Below are 22546 nucleotides of genomic sequence, written 5' to 3' on the forward strand. Positions count from 1 at the left end.
ACACAATGTTAGATTAAACTAAAGACCTATGCCTGTCCGAACCAGTCTATGCACTCAGCACTCAGCACATGGTGAGGATCTGTGCTGTAAGTTGTAAGCTCTGTCCTGGTAGGAGGCTGCATCCCGAATGAGCGGGAACTCTGATGCCACCTGTCTTTATAGTAAGTGTGCTCTAACTGGTGATTGGCTGTGGTGTTGTGTGTGTTGATTGGTCTTGCTGTGTGTCCATCAGTGTGTGTGTATCTGCCCCATGATATATTGGTGTATATTATGGCATCCCCCCTTTTATAAAAGAATGTATGTGTGTGGCAATAAATACTGTATGGTGAGAATGTTCCTAACTACGTGTGGGGTGCGAAGACATATTTACAGGACTATGTACATGAGAACTAAGCTATTTACATGGGAAGGTGCCTGGTGCAGAGAAGCAGTATGCAACAAGTATAATGAGATCAACACTATATCCAAACCAGGGAAACGATCAAACAAAGCAACAAAATAATTCAGAGAGTTTATAAGTCCGCAAAGTTCATAAATTAAGTCTCTGAGGCGGGCGACTAATTCTGGTTGACCACCTCAAGGGTGGGTTGAGAGCCGCCGGTTCAGGAGCGGGCTGGACTGCGTCAGAGTCAGGGGGATGCAGAGTGACAGGGAGCTCTGCATAGTCCGTGGCAGGGTCAGCAGGAGGGCGAGGCGACAGTGGAGGATCATGTGGCGAGCGTGGAACGAGACGAAGTGCGCGTCGATTGAGACGCAGAATAGAGCCATCCGGTAGACGAACCAGGAATGAGCGGGGGGCCACCTGCCGAAGGACAACAGCGGTTGCAGACCAGCCCCCATCCAGAAGATGGACGCGGACCATCTGGTGCCAGAGCAGGGAGATCAGCTGCACGGGAGTCATGAGCCGCCTTGTGCTGTGCACGAGACGGCTGCATCCGGCGAAGGACCGGAACGTGGTCGAGGTCTGGGACATGGATGGACGGCACCATCGTCCTCAGGGTACGACCCATGAGTAACTGGGCTGGCGACAGGCCAGTGGATAGCGGGGCGGAGCGATAGGCCAGCAAGGCAAGGTAGAAATCGGATCCAGCATCGGCAGCCTTGCATAGGTGACGTTTGACTATATGTACTCCCTTCTCCGCTTTGCCGTTGGATTGGGGGTACAGGGGACTGGATGTCACATGGGCAAAATTGTACCGCCTGGCAAAGTTGGACCATTCCTGGCTGGCGAAGCAGGGGCCATTGTCCGACATAACCGTGAGTGGGATGTTGTGCAACCATATCACCTCCGGGTAATTCGAAAAGTAGTCCACGATCAGGACATAGTCTCTACCCAGCGCATGGAACAGGTCGATGCCCACCTTGGTCCATGGTGACGTGACCAACTCATGGGGCTGCAGGATTTTACGTGGTTGGGCCGGCTGGAAGCGCTGACAAGTGGGGCAGTTGAGCACTGTGTTGGCTATGTCCTCATTAATGCTGGGCCAGTACACTGCCTCTCGGGCCCGTCGGCGGCACTTTTCCACGCCAAGGTGGCCCTCGTGTGGTTGTTCCAGGACAAGTTGGCCCATGCTATGCGGGATGACAATGCGGTCCAGTTTTAGAAGAACCCCGCCTACTACCGCCAGATCATCTCTGACATTATAGAATTGAGCCACCCGTCCATTACGTGGCGCATGACACGCTGTAGCAAGGGGTCAGCCGCCGTCCCGCGGCAAATTTGAAAGAGGCGTTCATCCGTGGCAGGTAGATTGGAGGCCGTGAATGCCACATGGGCGTCAACCTGGCAGACAAATCCCGCTGGGTCACATGGAGTGTTGACTGCCCTGGAGAGAGCGTCAGCAATGATGAGGTCTTTGCCTGGGGTGTATACCAGCTGGAAGTCATATCGCCGGAGCTTGAGAAGAATACGCTGGAGGCGAGGCGTCATGTCGTTCAAGTCTTTCTGTATTATATTGACCAGCGGGCGATGGTTGGTCTCGACGGTGAATTGAGGAAGTCCGTAAACATAACCGTGAAACTTAACCACACCGGTCAGAAGGCCCAGGCACTCCTTTTCTATCTGCGCGTATCGCTGTTCCGTGGGGGTCATAGCACGTGACGCATATGCAACGGGGGCCCATGATGAGGCCTCATCACGTTGAAGGAGCACTGCCCCAATGCCGGATTGACTGGCATCGGTCGAAATTTTGGCCTCCTTTGCTGGATCAAAGAAAGCTAAGACCGGGGCCGTGGTCAGTTTTGCTTTGAGATCTCTCCATTCGCACTCATGGGCAGGGAGCCATTGGAAGTCTGTCGTCTTCCTGGCCAGGTTCCTGAGAGCCGTGGTATGAGAGGCGAGGTTAGGGATAAATTTCCCTAAAAAATTGACCATGCCCAGAAATCGGAGGACTGCCTTCTTGTCCTCTGGTGTTTTCATAGCTGTGATGGCAGCTACCTTGTCCGCATCCGGCTGCAGACCCAATTGGGAGATGTGGTCCCCGAGGAACTTGAGTTCCGTCTGACCAAAAGAACATTTGGCCCTGTTGAGGCGGAGGCCATGCTCATGTATACGTCTGAATACGCGCTGGAGACGACTAACATGCTCCTGCGGGGTGGTGGACCAAATGATTATGTCATCGACATAGACTCGAACACCTTCAATGCCTTCCATCATTTGTTCCATAATCCTATGGAACACTTCTGATGCTGTAAGCTCTGTCCTTGTAGGAGGCTGCATCCCGAATGAGTGGGAAAACTGATGCCCTCTGTCTTTATAGTGAGTGTGCTCTAACTGGTGATTGGCTGTGGTGTTGTGTGTGTTGATTGGTCTTACTGTGTGTCCATCAGTGTGTGTGTATCTGCACCATGATATACTGGTGCATATTATGACAGATGGAGCTTCAGTTTAGCATCTCACCCAAAAGATAGTGCAGCATTCCTTCAGTACTATTTCAGACATTGTACTCAAAGCCTCTGGAATAAAACTTGAACCTAAAAATCTTCTGATTCAAAGGTACAAGCGTTCCCCAACTGAGCCACAGCTGGTATTAATAAATAAATGACCCTACCATTATGTATATCTGACTAAACCTGCGTCAATATATATTGGGTCTAGGGACAAAAGGACAGCATCTTGGCTGATTTCACATTTACCTCAATGACTAGCATAACATCTTTCTCTCTCTCGCACAATCTCCTATACCCTGTGAGCTGATTCCATGCTTTTTGATCTTGACACACACAGGTTGCATCAACCGTTAATGGACATCTGCCCATTCTACCACACCGTCTATCTTCATCTTTCCTCTGCTTCTGTGATTGGATGTGGTTCCAATTAATTCAGCCCGCTTGATTGGCACCCCATGCACAAGTATTCACTCCCTCCACCACTGACGTACTGTGGCAGCACTGTCGACAAGATGTACTTGGAATGCTAATCAAGCAGGCTGCTTTAATTGTAGGCTCCAGGAACTCACCGAGACTCCTTGGACAGCATCTTCCAAATCCCTGACCACTACCATCTAGAAGGACAAGAGCAGCCGACACATGGGAACATCACCACCTGGAGATTCCCCTCCAAGCCACTCGCTATCCAGACTTGGAGATGTATCGGCTGTTCCTTCACTGTCACTGGGTCAAAATCCTGGAACTCCCTCCCTGACAGCACAGTGGATGTACCAACGCCACATGGATTGCAGGAGTTCAAGAAGGCAGCTCACCACCACCTTCTCAAGGGCAATTCTGAATGGGCAACAAATGCTGGCCTAGCCAGCGATACCCACATTCAATGAAGGAATGAGGAAGAATAAGGCAACTTTTTGCAGCCTCTATCCATCCGAACAGCTCTTCTTTGGGCAATAATGTGCTCGAAGTATCTAAAGTTTTCCTCACCACAGTCAGCTTGTGATTAGATAATAACATTTACCAATGGGAAGCCCAAAGGCAACTTGCGCAAGGCACATAAAGAACGATTTGCACAAAAAAGTGTTTTTCACTACGACCAGACATCTCAAAGCGCTTTAGTCAATGAGATACTTTTTAAGTGGACTCACTGTTGTATTGGAGGAAACACAGCAGCTAATTTACACACAACGAGCTCCCACAAAATAGGGAAGTGATATTGACTTGGTAATCTGTTTTTGAGATGTTGATTGAAGGATAATTATTGGAAGGACACTGGGGATAATTTCCCTATTCTTCTTAAAAATAGTGCCACTCAAGTCGGCAGCTGGAATCTTGGTTTGATGTCTCATCCAGAAGACAGTGGTTGTGATTTTCTGGCCCCGCTTGGCATGGGTGCAAATCCCATTATGGCCGCTAACTCTCATGGGAGGTCCATAACAAGATTTGCGGCGGCGGGATCTCAGTTTAAGATCCTCCCTGTCGGCAAAGAAATAGCGTGAACCTGATAACCATAAAATTGGCTATTGTGGTAGTATGCATTAGGGGTCATGTGGGACTGTGAAGCCGTGATGCTATTGGCTGACAGATCCCGGGTCCTGGTTGGCTGTTGACCCCTAGCTCCGCCCTGAAGGCGGAGTATAAGAACCCGGGCTTCTCCCCGCCGCTCCAGTCTGTTGCTGAACTGCGGGGAACAAGTCACGCTTAATAAAGCCTCATCGACTTCATCTCTATTCGTCTCTCTCGTAAGTCATTGTGCGCTACAGCTATATTTAAATATTCTTAAACAGCTTAATGCTATTGCTTCCAGGATTGTCAGATGTTCCCCCGCAACGCCAGCGAATCACTACTTGTTTCCAAAAACAGAAACAAGTCATGATGGTCACACTGGTGGATAGGAGATGAGTATAACCCCCAGGTGGTGTGGGACATGGCCAGGCAGTTCCCTGACACAGCCCCCTGCCACCTCGGCAGTGTCAACCTTGCATTGGCAGGTTGGCACTGCCGGAGTTGAAGCAGGGCCTCTAGAGAATCCCATTGTGGGGGTAATGATGGGGTGGGTGGCAATGATGGGATGGGGAAATGATGCCCCAATGTCAGCGATGTCAGGAGGGTGCATGGTGTGCGGAAGGTGATCCTAACTTGAGTGGTGGGGGGCAGAGGTTGGCTCTCTGTCTTCTTGGATTGGAGGTGTTCTCCTTGTCTGCTGGGGGTCCAATGTCCATGGCGGGGAGCAGATGGGCCTTTAGTTGGGTGCCCTTTACAAGTGGTGTCCATATCACTGTGGAGCCGGACTTGCCGGCTCTATCAGGCCCTGCCTCGCCAGAGTGAGGGCAAAACACACCCACCTGCTTTCTTTTGACAAAGTGTCAGAAGATCTGGAGTGAACGCCTGGCTGTGTCTCTGGGGAGGAACCCACTGGTTTTCAGTCAGAACCTGACACTTTGCCATTTTTCAGGAAAATTCCACTCAGTGTCTTCAACAGTGCAGCACTCCCTCCCGGGGTCTGCATTGCTTTTGGTGCTGAAATGCTGGCGTGGAACTTGCCACTCAGTGGCAAGGCAGCTGCTAACTGAGCCACAGCAGACACTGTTGAGGACTGATATAGATTCACAGAATGGCTACAGCATTGGAGGAGGCCATTTGGTCCATTGGCCCTGTGCTGGCTCTCCACGTATATTACACCAAGATTGCAGCAGGGCGGCCGCAACAACAAGAGCTCCCGCCGGTGGCCGCGATTCGCGGCGATTCCTCACGCACTCCCCGACTATCGTCGGACTTTGGGGCCGCCACGAGCAGCCAGTGGGGCCGGTTTAAAAACCAGCGAAGAACCCCGCGCGGGTGTCGGGCGGCAGGGGGCTGAGGTGCTGGGCCCGGCGCGGCGTCGAGGTCAGAGCAGTGGGGGAGGAGCTACGAGGAGGCCGAGGCGGCAGGCCCGAGGCCAGGGCACTATGTCGGGAGGGTGCTCCACGTCGGAAGGCTCCCACCTAGGAAGAAGAAAGAAGGTTGAAGCCTGGTCCCAGGGGAGCTCTGGGTGAATGCAGAGGAGAAAGAAAGGAAGTTTGGTGAAAGTTTTTTTTTTCTCTCCCCCTTTTTTTTTCCAAAAAAGAATGTCAGATTGATGAAGGGCAGGAGGGTGAAGGGGTAGAGAGGAGAAAAGAAAGAAGATAAAAAACAATAAGCCGCTAAAGGATGCAAAGAGCAGCGTCGATGAAAGGAGGAAACGCGGGTTCGCCGCCGAAGGAGAAGACGAGTAAAAGTGTTGACAGGATGGCGGATGCCGGACCGCCTGGTGGGGCCGCACTACTTACGGTGGAGAAGATGACCGAGGTGATGGCGGTGGAGCTGGAAAAACAGTTTGTGAGGCACATGGAGGCCTTGAGGGAAGAGATGGCGGTCGCGTTGAGTTCATTGCTGGAGGAGGCAATTGGCCTGGTGAGGGTGGAGGTGGCAAAGGCATCGGCCGAGGTGAGAGAGCAGGGCGAGAAGATGAACGGGGTGGAGGAGGCCGTGTCACGACACAGTGACCAGGTCACCTTGATGGGGGACGAGCTGCGGAGGGTGGTGGAGGTTAACAGAGGACTCCGAGCAAAGCTGGAAGACTTGAAAAATCGCTCAAGGCGGCACAATTTGAGAATTGTGGGCATGCCCGAAGGGACAGAGGGCCCGAGGCCAACGCAATACTTCGCTAAGAAGTTGGCGGAGCTGATGGGGGAGGGTGAGAGCCCCACCCTATACGAGCTAGACCGAGCTCATCCGTCATTAAGGCCGAAGCCCAAAGTGAACGAGCCCCCAAGGGCAGTAATTATCTGCTTCCATAAGTTTTGCATGAAGGAGAAGGTATTAAGCTGGGCGAAGCAGGAGTGTGACGTGCTGTGGGATGGTACTGCAGTTCGGACCTACCAGGACTTGACGGTGGAGTTTGCAAAAAGACGAGCGGCGTTTGGGCGAGTGAAAGTGGCTTTGTACAAGGAGGGGGTGCGATTTGGTATGATGTACCCGGCAAAGTTGAGAGTAACATATAACGCCAAAGACTTTTATTTTGAGACAGCGGAGGTGGTTGAGGCGTTCGTGAGGGCAGAAGGCTTGGGACAGACGTGAAGAGCGGAACTGGAAGAGAGACTGTGGACTGTGTTTGAGCGGCTGGAAAATGTACAAATGTTACAACTTTCTTTTTATGATTTGTATTGAAATTTACTTCTCTTTGCATTGTTACAGAGTTCAAGTTAATGGCATTCTGTGTTGCGACGGTTAAATGTTATGTTAGTGAATTGTAGGGGTTGGATTGTTGGGTTTGTTTTGGTGTTTCTTTCTCTGGGACTGGGTGGAAGGGGGCAAGAGGTCTTGGCAGGGGGGAGCCACCCGCGCTAGCTAACTAAAGTCAGTTAGTGAACGGGGGTGAGGTGAGAGGAGGGCTGTGGACGTTGGAGCCTGGAGAGCAGGCTACAATGGGCCTACGAGGCGAGCAAGAGGGGGTGGAGGGATGGATGTTGGGGGATGTTTTTGTAGGGGGGTTCTTGGGAGGGGGGGGAAGGGGTTCGATGTTAACAATGGACAGGGGCGGGTCAGGCTTATGGGGCAAGGCCCGGTGGTATGGTGATGGTGGATAAGAAAGTGGGGGGGGGGGGGGGGGGGGGGTGAGAGACCCTCAGTAAGGATAGTCACATTTCTAGAGAGGGCTAGGAGGTCCGGTCAAAGGTCAAGGGTGCTTGCACATCTTAAAAGTTTGAAAGCCGATGTAGCAATGCTGCAGGAGACTCGCTTGAGGGTGAAGGACCAGGTGAGACTTAAAAAGGGCTGGGTTAGCCAAGTGTTTCACTCCGGATTTGATGGAAGGGCTCGAGGGGTAGTGGTGTTGGTCAGCAAAAGGGTACACTTCCAGATGGAGAAGGTGGTGGCAGATCAGGGGGGTAGATATGTGATTGTGGCAGGGGCGCTGGAGGGGAGATTAGTGGCGTTGTTAAGTGTATACGGTCCCAATTGGGACGATGTGGGATTCGCGAGGAAGATGTTTGGGGCTATTCCCGACTTGGACACGCATGAGCTGATTGTGGGAGGGGGGGGCGACTGGAACTTGGTGCAGGAGCCAAGGTTGGACAGATCATGGCCACACTCGCTGGTCCCATCAGGGGGGGGGGGGGGGGGGCGAAGGCGCTGGCTGGGCTAATGGTGGAAATGGGAGGGGTGGACCCTTGGAGGTTCCTGCACCCAAGGGAACGGGAGTACTCGTTTTTCTCAGCGGTCCATAAGGTATACTCGCGGATCGACTTTTTTATGGTGGGGAAGGCTTTGCTGGCTGGAGTCAAGGGGTCAGAATACTCGGCAATTGCAGTGTCAGATCACAATCCGCATTGGGTGGATATGGTGCTGGAGAAGGGGGTAGCGCAGAGACCGGGATGGAGACTGGATGTGGGGCTTTTGGGGAACCAAGTGTTTTGTGAGAAAATTGAAAAGGTAATTAAGGAATATGTAGGTTTCAATTGTACGGGTGAGGTGTCGAAGGCAGTCGTCTGGGAGGCTCTAAAGGCGGTGGTGAGGGGTGAGGTAATTTTGTTTAACGTGGATAAAGAGGAGAGGTTGGAGCGGCAGAGGGTAATAGATGAGATGTTGGAGGTAGATAGGAGGTATGCAGAGGATGGGGACCCGGCGAAGCTGGAAAAGAGGAAGGAACTACAGGCGAGCTTCGACCGACTGTCCACCAGGAAGGCGGTGCGCCAACTGAGACGAGCAAGGGGTGCAGTTTATGAACATGGAGATAAGGTATGTTAGCAGGTCAGCTCCGGAGGGAGGCAGCGGCAAGGGAAATTCTTCAGGTGAGGGATAGGGCAGGGAAGTTGGTGGTGGCTCCAGTGCTGATTAACAAGGTTTTTGAGGAGTTTTATGAGAGGTTGTACAAGTCAGAGCCACCCGGGGGAGACCGTGAGATCAGGAATTTCTAGATGGGTTGGAGTACCCGAGGCTAGGGGAGGGAGACAGGGCTACATTAGAAGGAGCAATAGTGGAGCAGGAGATAAAGGATGCGATTGGGAGGATGCAGTCAGGGAAGGTGGCAGGGCCGGATGGGTTTCCGGTGGAATATTATAAAAAATTTAAGGATAGGTTGGCACCCATGATGGTGGGGATGTTTGAGGAGGCGATAGGGAAGGGGGTGTTGCCGCAAACCTTGGGGCAGGCATCGATTTCACTGTTGCTAAAAAAAATAAGGATCCGACGGAGTGTGGGTCGTATCGGCCCATATCACTTCTGAATGTGGACGCAAAAGTGTTGGCGAAGGTACTGGTGGGTAGGCTGGAGGAGTGCCTCCCAAAGGTGATAGGGGAGGATCAGATGGGGTTCGTGAAAGGGAGGCAGCTGTTTTCGAACATTAGGAGGGTTTTGAACGTTGTTATGACACCGGTGGAAGGGACGGAAACAGAGGTAGTTGTGGCATTGGACGCCGAGAAGGCGTTTGATTGGGTAGAATGGGGGTACCTGATGGCAGTGCTGGAGCGGTTTGGGTTTGGACCAAGATTTGTGAACTGGGTAAAGCTATTATATAAGGAGCCAAAGGCGAGTGGCCGCACAAAGAACATCAGTTCGAGATACTTTTCTTTCCACCGTGGGACGAGACAGGGATGTCCTATGTCCCCCCTGCTGTTTGCACTTGCGATTGAGCCGTTGGCCATCGCATTGAGAAGTTCGGGAGCATGGAAAGGAATAGTGCGGGGGGGGATAGAGCATAGGGTGGCCTTACATGCCGACGATTTGCTGCTGTATGTGTCGGAACCGAGTGCGTTGATAGGAGGAATATTGGAGCTACTGCGGGTATTTGAGTCTTTCTCGGGGTACAAGTTGAACCTGGACAAGAGTGAGTACTTTGTGGTGTCTCGGACGGGGGTGGGGCAGGGGTGGGGGGGGGGCTGCCATTCCGTAGAGCAGGGACTCATCTTAGGTATCTGGGGGTGCAGGTTGCCCGGGAGTGGGGGAGGCTTCGCAGGTACAACATCACTAGTTTGGTGGGGAGAGTGAAAGCCGATCTGGCAAGGTGGGATGGCCTTCCTCTGTCACTGGCGGGTCGGGTACAGGCGGTTAAAATGAATGTGTTGCCTACCGATTTTCCTGCCAAAGTCTTTTTTCAGGGAGATTGAGGGAAGGATTACCTCATCCATATGGGGAGGGAAGGTGGCCAGAGTGAGAAAGGTGCTGCTGCAGACGGGAAGGCAGGCAGGGGGTTTGGGTCTCCCGAACCTGTTGGACTACTACTGGGCGGCGAACGTGGAGAAAGTGCGGAGCTGGGTCAGAGGGGTTGATTCTCAGTGGGTCAGAATGGAGGAGAGTTTGTGCAGGGGGTCGGGGCTGAAGGTACTAGCAACAGCGCCGCTCCCGATAGCTCAGGGGAAATATTCAGGGAGTCCGGTAATAATAGCTTCATTGAAAATCTGGAGGCAGTTTCGCCAACACTTCGGGTTGGGTTTAGGGTCAAGGGAAATGCTGATTCGGGGGAACCACAGATTTGAGCCAGGGAGGTGGGATGGAAGTTTTCAGAAATGGGAAGAGAAGGGGATTAAGACGCTAAAAGATTTGTTTCTTCGGGGTCGGTTTGCAGGATTGAGGGAGCTGGAAGCGAAGTCTGGGCTGGAGCAGGGAGAAGGGTTTAGGTACATGCAGGTTCGGGATTTTGCCAGGAAGGAGATACAGAGCTTCCCAGAGGAACCGGCCTCCACATTGCTGGAGGAGGTGTTGACAACAAGGGGACTGGAGAAGGGGGCAGTGTCAGCGGTGTACGGAGCTATTTTGGAAGAGGATAAGGCACCACTGGAAGGGTTCAAAGCAAAGTGGGAGGAAGAGCTGGGAGAGGTTATAGAGGAGGGGGTCTGGTGTGAGGTGCTCCGGAGAGTGAATGCCTCCACCTCATGTTCGAGGTTGGGGCTGATACAGCTGAAGGTGGTATATAGAGCGCACCTCACGAGGGCGAGGATGAGCCGAGTTTTTGAAGGAGTAGAGGATGTGTGTGAGCATTGCGGGGGGGGGGGGGCCGCAAATCACGTTCATATGTTTTGGTCCTGTCCAAAGCTAGAGGATTACTGGAAGGAGGTGTTTAGGGTAATTTCCAAGGTGGTGCGTGTGAAACTGGACCCGAGTCCCCAGAGGCCATATTCGGGGTGTCGGACCAGCCAGTGTTGGAAACGGGTGCGGAGGCAGATATCATAGCCTTCGCCTCGTTGATCGCCCGAAGGCGGATCCTGCTGGGATGGAGAGCAGCCTCTCCACCCAGTGCCCTGGCGTGGCGGGGGGACCTGTTGGAATATTTGACCTTTGAGAAGGTTAAGTTCGAACTGAGGGGAAGCTTGGAGGGGTTCTACAAGTCATGGCACTATTTATTATGCACTTTCAAGAACTGGATAACATCGAACATTAGTTGGGGGCGGGGGGGGGCTGTGTAGATTAAGGGTGACTATGGGTAATCCCTGATTCCTTTTTGTCATTTGTTAAAGTAAACATGTGGGCTGATGTTTGGGGGTTGGTGGGCGGATGGGATCGTTGTTATTATGGGGGTTGACATATCTTGCCGATTATTGTTTATTGTTGATGGGTGTAAATGCGGGAGAAAATGTGAAACAGGAGAATAAAAATATTTTTAAAAAAAAAGATTGCAGCACAGAAACAAACCATCTGAATGATTGTTTTTTATGTCCACATGTCCCTCCTGCCATCTCTCTTCAACTCACCATAATAGCATATCCTTCTATTCCTTTCTAAACAACGGCTTACCTTGCTTCCCCTTAAGTGTGTCTATGATATAGAAAACAGGAGGAAGAGGAGGCCATTCAGTCCTTCGAGCCAGTTCCACCGATGCACTATAACCACTCCCTGTCAAAACAAGTTTTATATTAAAGGAAGAATTTCTTTAAGAACCAAGTATTTATCTGGAATAATTTAGTTGCCAATTCTGAGGAGAGCTGCAATGCCATTTCTCACTACTCTCTGGCTAAAGGAGTTTGATTTGTGACTAACTTATATTCATGTCCCCCCCCCCCCCCCCCCACCCCCCGGCCCTCCCCACAATAAGTGGAAACATTTTCTCTGCATATACCCTCTATTCAGTCGTCTCTCACTTCACGATTTTGCTGAAATGTGTGCCAGACAGTTTGTTCAGCTTTTCCTGAGCAGTAATTTGTAAGCTAGACTCACAGCGCCCTCTTCTGGTGAACAAGTATACCCAGGATGATGCAGTTGATTGTTGGTTAATGGGGCTGTTTAATGATTTGTTAGATACTGATCGAGTTTCAAGGTTGCTTTTTCATTCTGTTAAATGAAGCTATTATCCTTCCCATCCATTTAATCCTACTCCCTTTCTTCACTTCTGTGGCCTCTGATACCCCTATTTACAGAAGAGCTAATGAATAGGGCTCTGCTTAAACACTACCGTTTATAATAATGCCGATCAGGAATTTACTTCATCAGCTGGTAGATCCTACAGCTCCCTGTCACTGATATCAGAATAATCGGTTTCCCGGAATCTGACATGCTGGTATAATTGGCACAGGGGGGTACGTCTGTATTACACTGCCAGCCAAAGTCTGCCTTGTGCGTCAACTGTGGGTAACACATTTGTCTCTGCATCATAATGAAATGAAAATCGCTTATTGTCACGAGTAGGCTTCAATAAAGTTACTGTGAAAAGCCCCTAGTCGCCACATTCCGGCGCCTGTTCGGGGAGGCAAAGTTCTGGGTTCAAATCTTACTCCAGACCTTGAACACCAAAATCAAACCTGATGTTGCAGTGCAGTACTGAGGGAGTGCTTCAGTCCAGGGTGTGTTTTATCTTTAGGATGAGATGTTAAACTGAGGCCTCATCTGCCTGTTTGGGTAGGTGTGAAAGATCGCCTGACACTATTTCAAAGAAGAGCAGGGGAGTTATCCCTAGCTGTCCTGGTCAATATTTATCCTTCAGTCAACATCACAAAATACATCATTGGTCATAAAGTGCTCTGAGATGTCCGGTGATCGTGAAAAGCGCTAGGTAAACGCAAGTCATTCTTTCTTTCTTTTTGTTGCTGGGTTGCAGCCTGATGGGCAAAAAGCATGCACTTTCAGCGGGAGTCGCTGTGGTAAACCACTGTTAGTATATTATATGTATTGTGGTAAACTGCTACTGTATTACTGCCTGATGGCTCCGCCTCCCCTTGGGCTCGGTATAAAGGTGGCTGACCTCCGACCGTGTCCCAGTTCGGGATCAGAGGCCAGGAGGCTTTCTGTTTAGCTTATTAAAGCCACAGTTTTGTTCACTACTCGTCTTGTGTTGATTGACGGCACATCAGTCGCTGAAACCATAAGCAAGAGCAGAAGCAACCGTCCGCGGAGGGTGTTGAGATGAACTGCAGCTCCTTTACCACTGCCCCGGCGGAGATCCACAAACTCCGTACAGACCTGACAATTATTCCCCGGGCCTCCTATACTTTGTAAAGCGCAAGCCGCTCACTGAATCGACTAGCTAACAAATCCCTCCGATTTTTGAAGGCTGTCGGAAGAAAGGGAAACAGGAAGTTGCTCACTTCTCATCTTCCAACAGAATGTGTAACTCCCGCCTTGTAATCCTGGGGGGAAAAAACCCAAATCACAGACTATACAACAATAACTTGCACATTTAAAGGCAAGTTTAACTGAATAAAACTATCCAGTGTACCTCTTGGGAGCATTTATAAAGCAAAATTAAATGGCGAGTTACATATTGGGGCATGTGGTCAGAGGTTTACAAAATTATGAGGGTCATAGACAGAGTGGATAGTCAGACGCTTTTTCCCAGGGTAGAGGGGTCAATTACTAGGGGGCATAGGTTTAAGGTGCAAGGGGCAAGGTTTAGAGGAGATGTACGAGGCAGGTTTTTTACACAGAGGGTAGTGGGTGCCTGGAACTCGCTGCCGGAGGGAATAGAGGGATACGGACCCCGGAAGTGCAGAAGATTTTAGTTTAGATGGGCAGCATGGTCGGCACAGGCTTGGAGGGCCGAAAGGCCTGTTCCTGTGCTGTACTTTTCTTTGTTCTTTGTTTGTTTGGTTTTATTGAGCGTCTTAAAGGAAGAATGTTAGGAATGGGGCGCAAGGGTCTTTAGAGGGAATTCCAAAGCTTACAGGACCAAGTTAATTTTTAAAAAAACAGCCACCAATGGTTGAAATTGTGGATGTTCGAGAGGTCAGAGGTAGATGAGCACAGATATATCTCAGAGGGCTGTGAGCATGGAGGAGATTACAGAGATAGTGAGGGGTGAGGCCATAGCAAGAAGTGAAAACCAGGATGAGAATTTTAATATCGAGGATTGCCTAACCGGGAGCGAGTGCAGGTCAGCGAGCACAGGGGTGATGGATGAATCGGACTTGGTTCAAGGAAGGACACTGGCAGCAGAGTTTTGGATGACCTCCAGTTTACCGAAGGTAGAATCTGGGATGTACAGTGAGACAGGCAACCAAACCTTTTGTTAGAGGTACATTGGAAGGGGCATCTTAAAGGAGAAAAAGAGAGGTCGAGAAGTGTGTGTTACCTCAGCAACCCAAATCTTGGAATAGAATTCAAACAGTTGGCATTGAATGGAGTTACTTGTCTTTTAATGGCGTCCATAGTTTGGCCTGCCCTCCGTTTCAAACTCTCCCTGCATCACAGAGCAATGCCGGTCTGGCCAGATCACCTTCGAAAAGGGCAGGCCCCAGAGGAAATTCCGCAGCTGGATCAGGCTCTCGGGAGCTACCGCTGACAGGCGGGATACCTCCCCCGAGGATGAAGGGGAGAGCTGGCCACATTGCCAAGTGTGTGGGCAGGGGCCAGAGATGCCAATTTCGATGCAGAGAACGTCATCCATGGCAGCCGCCGAGATCACCATGAACCGGAGCCTTACATGTGGGCTCCCTAGATGAGGAAGCTGAACTGCATCACGGCCCAGAAGGTAGTACCAATTTGGGTCACATTACAAGTCAATGGTCACCCCGTGGTGATGGAAATGGACACTGGAGCTGCGGTCTCCATCATGGACCATCAGATATTTTGGGATCATGCCGCTGACCTTGCGCGACACCAAAGCGAGGTTGGCAACCGATACCGGTGAGCCTTTGACCATCGTGCAGACCACCGTAACACCGGTAACGCACGGGCAGAAGTTGGTCCGTCTTCCCTTGTTTGTGGTACAGGGATCGGGGCTCAATTTGCTGGGGCATTCATTACTAGTTACGAGTCCTTCGTTTCAACTGGCAACAGGTTTTTCGAATGGGCACCGGAAATCTGTACGGCGTACTGGGAAAATACCCTGAAGTGCTCCAGGAGAGTCTGGGCAGGGAAAAGGGAGCCAAGGTCCATGTCTGCATGGATCCTGATGCTCAGCCCCGGCATTTTAGGGTGAGGCCTGTTCCCTATACATTGCTTTCCAAAATTGATGGGGAGCTTCGGCAATTTAAAGATCTGGGGGGGCATACACCTTGTACAATTTGTGAAATGGGCCTCGCCCGTGGTGCCGGTAATAAAGCCTGACAAATCTGTCCAACTGTGCAGGGATTTTAAGCTCACGGAGAACAGAGCTTCACGCCTGGACTGATATTCGATGCCTAGAGTGGGGGATTTGTACCCAAAACTGTCTGGATGATGTTCTTTCACGAAGCTTGATGTGAGCCACATTTATTTACAGGTGGAGCTAAATCCTCAGTCCAGGACATTTGTGACCATAAACACCCATATGGGGTTGTTTTAATGAAAACGCTGCCCATTTGGGGTTTGATTAGCCCTGACGATTTTCCAGTGGGTGATAGATAATATGTTGCAGGGCCTGCAGAAGGTGGCTGTCTATCTGGACTGCTTGCTCATCATGGGCACCATGGAGAAGGAGCATGTAGATAACCTGCAGGAGGTGCTCCAGTGGTTTTCCAAGTAGGTACCCGGCTAAAGAGAAGCAAGTTTGTGTCCCATGCTAGAGCAGAGATCTATTCAGGTTACAGGCTGGACAAGAATGGTCTACACCCCATGGAAGATAAGGTTTGAGCTACAAAAGCCGTCTAACTCGCAATGCCCAGTCCAGCAGGAAGATGATGATTCCGGATCGGAAATGGGCAAGGAGGTGTCCGGGCCTACAGACCATGAGGTCCCGGGACTAACACTTAGGAGGTTAGCCAGAAAATGATGGCCAACGAACCGATACAAGCCTCCTGACAAGGAACTGTCGCAAGCTGAAGCACAGCCTCGGGTGAAGCGGCGGAGGAGGCCCCTGAGATTTGCCCATTCACCTTCAGGAGGAGGTGTTTCCTCATTAAATTATAGGATAGCTTACAGTGGTGAGTTCAGATCCTTCATCCTGTGCCAAATAGAGAAAATGGCTGCATTTTGATTGAACGTGATCATAGATACTCAGGATAAATGTGTTTGGCACCTGGCGCAGTTCTCGTTTTTGGCCTCTCCAGCGGGCAGCACGGTAGCATAGTGGTTAGCACAATTGCTTCACAGCTCCAGGGTCCCAGGTTCGATTCCCAGCTTGGGTCACTGTCTGTGCAGCTTCTCCCCGTGTGTGCATGGGTTTCCTCTGGATGCTCCGGTTTCCTCCCACTGTCTAAAGATGTGCAGTTTAGGTGGATTGGCCATGATAAATTGCCCTTAGTGCCCAAAATTGCCCTTAGTATTGGGTGGGGTTACTTGGTTATGGGGATAGGGTGGAGGTGTGGGCTTGGGTAGGGTGCTCTTTCCAAGAGCCAATGCAGACACGATGGGCCGAATGGCCTCCTTCTGCACTGTAAATTCTATGATTCTACTCACCGGCCTCCTTTCGCTTGAGCAAGTACTATGCTGTCCTCCTGAAGGTGATGCAAACCTTGTCAGACATAGTTTCTTTCCCAGTATAAATAAGTTGAAGAAATGCAATTAAATGTGTTTTACTTTTCCGAAAATCATGGGTGACAACTTTTTTCATTCATTTGTAAAAGGGAATGTTTTCAGGTATATTGTTATGGGCCAGGGTTTAGAAAACGCCAAAGTATATCATGGAGTTCACCTGACCGACAACTATTTATTAATTTTGGTTACGAGGAGCACAAGGGCCTACCTTTCAGGTGTTATTCAACAGAGGCCTTAAGCACTTTTAACCAAAACAAAGTTTATTCCAGGAATTCAGTTAACTTTTTATATACACATACAGTAGGCATTTTTATCAACTACAAACATAAATACCCCACACAGCTACCGTACTCTCTATATATAACCCTTAATGAATTCCCCTTAGCTGTTTCAACTGAATAACAACATCCACTAAACCAGAAAACCCTTTTACCAAAACAGTAGGTTTGAATTCCTACCAGAAAACAATTATCACTTTTAAATTATCAAGTGATCTGGAGACACCGTTTAACATGCAGAGAGAGGGACAAGATGCTTGTCTGTCTGAATCCAGCTTCCAAATGTGTAAACGAAAGTAAAACCCAGAGCCACAGCCCAGCTCCACCCACACAATGACATCACTGAAGCCATGTGACAAGACAACACATTTCTTAAAGAGACACTCCCATGACAATATCATTCTTCAATCACTGACAGCCCACAATGGTTTGTTTAGTAACTTGAAGAAGTCAGTGGTAGTTGAACAGAGATTTATTTAATTACATACAATATCCTGCATGCGGCAGTAACCCGCTCCCAGTACAGCCCTTGCTCAAGCGTAATGTAGTCAGTGAATAGCGGGACAGGCCAAAAATGAGAACCGTGCCAGGCAACAAACAGTTTGCGATGCAACCGACATCTGCATCATCTGGCTCTACCAGCCCTGACGGTTCCCCATGATCTGCACCATCGTGTCGAAGCCCTCGGACGATGTTGCTCAGCGACTTGGCCATGCTCTGCGGTGCCTCGGCAGTGCCCACCTCTGACTGGGAAAAACTCCGCAGCACCTTGGCTCTTCCCATCAGAGAGCGGGACATGTCCCGCAGAACCCCATCAAGGTCAGCCTGGTACTGGGTCACATTCCCCCAGTGAGGCGGACATTCTGGAGAGACCCTCAGCCATCACAGACTGCGTGACGCCTTGGACACCTTCACTAATGTTGCCGAAGTCATGCACCAGGCTCTCCACTGCGGTCACCAACCTAGCAGCAGTGTTGGCCTCGCTGCCACGCATTGCCGGAAACATCTCCTGCGCCTGTAGTCACTGAGACTCCTCCAAGCGGCTATGGGCGTGCTGCAGTGTCTCCCTCTGAATGTCCTGGCTACTCCCTAACATCTCCATCAGCCCCGGGTAACCCTGTTCCACAGGCTCAGCATCAGGCTGGGACTCAGCTGGGTCCTGGGATCTGTTGTGTTAGGTACACTGGTCTAACACTGGATGCAGCTTAGATCAGAAAGATACTCCAGACCTTGAAGATAGTTCAGTCAGGTTTATTGAATTAATAGCAGTTAGCTCAGTTCTCTGTGAATTCGACTCTCTGCTAACTTAAGTGTGGTTACTCTGTCTGACTGAACCAGACTAGCTCTTAGCCACGTGGTGGAGGTGAGATTGTGACAACACCCTTGACTGACTCTCTAGATGTTCATCAGTGGAAAGAGGCGGAGTGTGAGTGCCTCGTGTCTTTTATAGTCAGATCCCACCCCTGAGTGTCCTGCCTGCTCATTGGTCATGTCCTGTTCTCTGTGTCCATTAGCTGCTTGTCTGCATATGTGTGTGTCTGCATATCATGACAGGATCCAGCAGCTCTCCAACTGCTGTCTCGCCTGGGGGTTTCTGCTTCCACCTGATGTACATGTGGTGCTCACCAGAGTGTGCCCCAGAAGTCTGACCAATAACATTTCCCACCGAGGTGTGCCTATCTGCGCTGGTGGAGGGTGGGGATGACAGCTGTGCCGCGACTATTATTGTGTCTTCCCTGGAGGTCTTCTCCGAGGTAGTCTCCTCGGAGGCTGGAGAGGATGCCTCCCAGGATAAGCTAGTCCCACAATGAAATGGGAAGGAGAAAGGAATGTCAATTGAAGCCACATAAGAACATAAGAACTAGGAGCAGGAGTAGGCCATCTGGCCCCTCGAGCCTGCTCCGCCATTCAATGAGATCATGGCTGATCTTTGTGGACTCAGCTCCACTTTCCGGTCCGAACACCATAACCATTCATCCCTTTATTCTTCAAAAAACTATCTATCTTTATCTTAAAAACATTTAATGAAGGAGCCTCAACTGCTTCACTGGGCAAGGAATTCCATAGATTCACAACCCTTTGGGTGAAGAAGTTCCTCTTAAACTCAGTCCTAAATCTACTTCCCCTTATTTTGAGGCTATGCCCCCTAGTTCTGCTTTCACCCGCCAGTGGAAACAACCTGCCCGCATCTATCCTATCTATTCCCTTCATAATTTTATATGTTTCTATAAGATCCCCCCCCCCCGCATTCTTCTAAATTCCAACGAGTACAGTCTCAGTCTACTCAACCTCTCCTCGTAATCCAACCCCTTCAGCTCTGGGATTAACCTAGTGAATCTCCTCTGCACACCCTCCAGTGCCAGTACGTCCTTTCTCAGCTAAGGAGACCAAAACTGAACACAATACTCCAGGTGTGGCTTCACTAACACCTTATACAATTGCAGCATAACCTCCCTAGTCTTAAACTCCATCCCTCTAGCAATGAAGGACAAAATTCCATTTGCCTTCTTAATCACCTGTTGCACCTGTAAACCAACTTTTTGTGACTCATGCACTAGCACACCCAGGTCTCTCTGCACAGCAGCATGTTTCAATATTTTATCATTTAAATAATAATCCCTTTTGCTGTTATTCCTACCAAAATGGAGAACCTCACATTTGTCAACATTGTATTCCATCTACCAGACCCTAGCCCATTCACTTAGCCTATCCAAATCCCTCTGCAGACTTCCAGTATCCTCTGCACTTTTTGCTTTACCACTTATCTTAGTGTCGTCTGCAAACTTGGACACATTGCCCTTGGTCCCCAACTCCAAATCATCTATGTAAATTGTGAACAGTTGTGGGCCCAACATTGATCCCTGAGGGACACCACTAGCTACTGACTGCCAACCAGAAAAACACCCATTAATCCCCACTATTTACTTTCTATTAATTAACCAATCCTCTATCCATGCTACTACTTTCCCCTTAATGCCATGCATCTTTATCTTATGCAGCAACCTTTTGTGTGGCACCTTGTCAAAGACTTTTTGGAAATCCAGATATACCACATCCATTGGCTCCCCATTATCTACCGCACTGGTAATGTCCTCAAAAAATTCCACTAAATTAGTTAGGCACGACCTACCCTTTATGAACCCATGCTGCGTCTGCCCAATGGGACAATTTCCATCCAGATGCCTTGCTATTTCTTCCTTGATGATAGATTCCAGCATTTTCCCTCCTACCGAAGTTAAGCTCACTGGCCTATAATTACCCGCTTTCTGCCTACCTCCTTTTTTAAACAGTGGTGTCACGTTTGCTAATTTCCAATCCGCCGGGACCACCCCAGAGTCTAGTGAATTTTGGTAAATTATCACTAGTGCATTTGCAATTTCCCTAGCCATCTCTTTTAGCACTCTGGGATGCATTCCATCAGGTCCAGGAGACTTGTTTACCTTTAGCCCCATTAGCTTGCCCATCACTACCTCCTTGGTGATAACAATCCTCTCAAGGTCCTCACCTGTCATAGCCTCATTTCCATCAGTCACTGGCATGTTATTTGTGTCTTCCACTGTGAAGACCGACCCAAAAAACCTGTTCAGTTCCTCAGCCATTTCCTCATCTTCCATTATTAAATCTCCCTTCTCATCCTCTAAAGGACCAATATTTACCTTAGCTACTCTTTTTTGTTTTATATATATGTAGAAACTTTTACTATCTGTTTTTGAATTCCGAGCAAGTTTACTCTCATAATCTATCTTATTCTTCTTTATAGCTTTTTTAGTAGCTTTCTAGCCACGGTCGATTTTCCCTCTTTTTACCGTCCTTCCTTTTTGTTGGTATAAACCTTTGCTGAGCACTGTGCAAAATCACTTGGAAGATTCTCCACTGTTCCTCAACTGTTTCACCATAAAGTCTTTGCTCCCAGTCTACCTTAGCTAGTTCTTCTCTCATCCCATTGTAATCTCCTTTGTTTAAGCACAAAACATTAGTGCTTGATTTTACCTTCTCACCCTCCATCTGTATTTTAAATTCCATCATATTGTGATCGCTCCTTCCGAGAGGATCCCTAACTATGAGATCCTGAATCAATCCTGTCTCATTACACAGGACCAGATCTAGGACCGCTTGTTCCCTCGTAGGTTCCATTACATACTGTTCTAGGACATTATCGCGGATACATTCTATAAATTCCTCCTCAAGGCTGCCTTGACCGACCTGGTTAAACCAATCGACATGTAGGTTAAAATCCCCCATGATAACTGCTGTACCATTTCTACATGCATCAGTTATTTCTTTGTTTCTTGCCTGCCCCACCATAATGTTACTATTTGGTGGCCTATAGACTACTCCTATCAGTGACTTTTTCGCCTTACTATTCCTGATTTCCACCCAAATGGATTCAACCTTATCCTCCATAGCACCAATGTCATCCCTGACTGTTGCCCGGATGTCATCCTTAAATAACAGAGCTACACCACCTCCCTTACCATCCACTCTGTCCTTCCGAATAGTTTGAGACCCTTGGATATTTAACTCCCAGTCGTGACCATCCTTTAACCATGTTTCAGTAATGGCCACTAAATCATAGTCATTCACGATGATTTGCGCCATCAACTCATTTACCTTATTCCGAATACTACGAGCATTCAGGTAAAGTACACTTATGTTGGCTTTTTTACCTCTGTTCTGAATCTTAACACCTCGATCAGTAACCTCTCCTAAGTTATATTTCCTCTTAACCTTTCTCCTAATTTTCCTTGTCGTTGAACCCATATCTTCATGTAACAACCTGCCGCATCGCTTACCATTAATGTTTGCACTTCCCGTTTTATTCCTTTTAGTATTCCTGGTCCTATTCACTGAGCTCCCCTCAGTCACTGTACTTTGTACTGTCGCCCTTTTTCATTTTTGACTATGGCTTTTCTGCCTTACACTTTCCCCCTTACTGCCATTTGTTTCTGTCCCTGTTTTACTACCTTCCAACGTCCTGCATCGGTTCCCAACCCCCTGCCGCATTAGTTTAAATTCTCCCCAACAGCTCTAGCAAACACACCCCCTAGGACATTGGTTCCAGTCCTGCCCAGGTGCAGACCATCCGGTTTGTACTGGTCCTACCTCCCCCAGAACCGGTTCCAATGTCCCAGGAATGAGAATGCCTCCCTCTTGCACCATCTCTCGAGCCACGCATTCATCCTCTCTATCCTGACATTCCTACTCTGACTAGCTCCTGGCACTGGTAGCATTCCTGAGATTACTACCTTTGAGGTCCTACTTTTTTGTTTAACTCCTAACTCCCTAAATTCAGCTTGTCGGACCTTGTCCCATTTTTTACCTATATCGTTGGTGCCTATGTGCATCACGACAGCTGGCTGTTCAGCCCCCCCCCCCCCCCCCGAATGTCCTGCAGCCGCTCCGAAACATCCTTGACCCTTGCACCAGGGAGGCAACAAACCATCCTGGAGTCTCGATTGCGTCCGCAGAACCGCCTGTCTATTCCTCTTACAATTGAGTCCCCTATCACTATAGCCCTGCCATTCTTCTTCCTGCCCAGCTGC

Source organism: Scyliorhinus torazame, chromosome 17, assembly GCF_047496885.1.
Source record: "Scyliorhinus torazame isolate Kashiwa2021f chromosome 17, sScyTor2.1, whole genome shotgun sequence".
Lineage (NCBI taxonomy): Eukaryota > Metazoa > Chordata > Chondrichthyes > Carcharhiniformes > Scyliorhinidae > Scyliorhinus > Scyliorhinus torazame.